Here is a 2,215-nt window from a genome sequence, read left to right on the forward strand (position 1 = left end):
AATATTGTTGGCACCTTCAGTATTAACAATGACAACAGAAAACTAGTAAAAATAATATAATTTATTGTACAAATACAATTCATGAGAGAAAAAGAAACCAGTAATACCATAATGCCAATGTTTTATTTAATAACGAAACCACCATGAAAATTTTTATTGTAATTACTAGCAAGTCTCATTTATACACATATAGGACATATGATAGTAAATTTTTGTTCATCAATTTTTTAGTGTGCTTTTGATATTGGAGTGAATTAACCTATTACAGGTCAAAAAAAAAAAAAAAATAGATCTTACCTATAAGTTGAGAGCATTATTTGTGTTTTTTTACAATATTTTAATTTTTAAGTAAATCATTATTTTCTTACATTTATCATACTCATAAATCACTTAACAATTTAAATATCGTAAAAAAACAATGAGAACACAGATAATTTTCTTAACTAAAAGTTTAATTATAGGTCAATGTACTTAAATATCGAAACTAAAAGCACACTATTGAAACTGATGAACTAAAATTTAGTATGTCTCACATAATATGTAAGAGGAAGACAATTCATGCGGGTGCGAAGGTCTCTAAAAAATTTTAAGAACTAAAAATACCAGTTACAATACCTCACATTTTGCATAGTATATAGAAATATATAGACATACATAAAAACACATTCAACAAATCGGTTCTATGTGATAATATTAGGACTTTTAATTTTTATAATAATTTGTACTTAATTACACTTCAAGTGGCAATTATACATTAAATAATATAATTTAAAATAAAAATAAAAGTATCTGGTAAACGAAGAACTTTTTGTTTTCTTGTTGCTTTACTTTTATCTTTTTAAACTCAAGTCCATTGTTTTCCTTGCAATACTCTACAAATCATTCTTTAAATTTATTCTGGATTTGTGTTATTTGATTCATGATTACTTCAAAACTAAAAGTAACATTGAAAATGAATAAAATAATGCTTTTATATTAGAAAATATAAGAATTGTTTTCTGGTTATAGCCAAAAAGACAAAAATATAATAATAACCCACAACTCATTTCAAAATTATTAATGGGTTTAAAATAATAATTTTATTCAATATCAAAATAATTAACCTTTATAGAAATAAAATAATAAAAAATTGTATAACTTACCATTTTTTGTTTATATTAATTTTGTTGTGTACAGTATTCAAAAATAATGTGACATTCATTTTTTGAGAATCATCCTGTTAAAAAATTAAATTTAATTAAAGTTCATTAACACTTTGTTTATTTAAAAGTTACTTCAAAATGTGGGTGATGAAATTGTGCTTCTAGCACATGATTTCAGCAAAAGATTCACTTATCTCTCTTTGATAATTCAATTTGCTAAAATTGTACAAACCACAATGTACTGCTGGAATAGGGTATGCTCCAAATTGTGATGCTAAAAGTCTTACATTTGTTTTTGATACTACTTTAATTGTTCCATAATCAACATATAATAACTAAAACATAATGGAAATAACATGAATATTTTTGCCAAATAAATGAAGAATTTTGTTTATAATAACAATAGGTTTGTAACAACATTAAAAAAGAACCAATAGGTTACAATTAAAAATAGTTTAAAATTTAAATAGTGTTTACACATAAAATATCAATAAAAATATTTATTTTATTATGTGTAAAAAAAAAAAATATTTATGATATTCTAGATGGAACAGTAGATTCATTATATTATTGAAATCCTGAACTTTTTCCTTATTGAAATTTTTTAATATAAGTATGTACTATCAAGACTATAGTTGCTACGGTAATTCCTAAACAAACGTCTTTACAAAATATTACAGTGTATAGAAGATTAAATAACTTAACTTTAATAAGTATTCAAAGAATTATTACTATTACTCCGCAGAAGTTTAAAACCAGTTTCCACGCCAAATAAATTATTTTAAATGGAAATACTTAGTTAGTAGTACTAACCATTTACTACTAGTTATATTTTATTTAAAATTTATTATATTCATGGATGGTGTATTATCATTATATTTTACTTTTCATATTTCATATAAAGTTAAAAGTATTAAAAATCAATTACTAATTACACATATCCAGATACTATGCTCTAAAACCACCTTAAAAAATACTAGATGTTTAATTTGGTTTTAGAAAAAAAAAGCAAATAAATAAGTCAGGCCTTAGACAGGAGGGCTCTATGTCACCTGTCCTATTTAATTTATCAT

The 2,215-nt window shown here is 23.2% G+C and overlaps 1 long non-coding RNA gene across 1 annotated transcript; it reads right to left on the reverse strand.

The window, feature by feature from the left end:
• Positions 1–689: 689 nt before the first annotated feature.
• On the reverse strand, positions 690–1,690 carry LOC126555534 (uncharacterized). The gene is made up of 3 exons (XR_007606863.1): positions 1,275–1,690; positions 1,143–1,216; positions 690–934 (listed from the first exon to the last, which is right to left on the reverse strand). It is a non-coding gene; the product is annotated as an uncharacterized LOC126555534 (long non-coding RNA).
• Positions 1,691–2,215: the final 525 nt, after the last annotated feature.

Source organism: Aphis gossypii, unplaced genomic scaffold (genome assembly GCF_020184175.1).
Source record: "Aphis gossypii isolate Hap1 unplaced genomic scaffold, ASM2018417v2 Contig00896, whole genome shotgun sequence".
Taxonomy (NCBI): domain Eukaryota; kingdom Metazoa; phylum Arthropoda; class Insecta; order Hemiptera; family Aphididae; genus Aphis; species Aphis gossypii.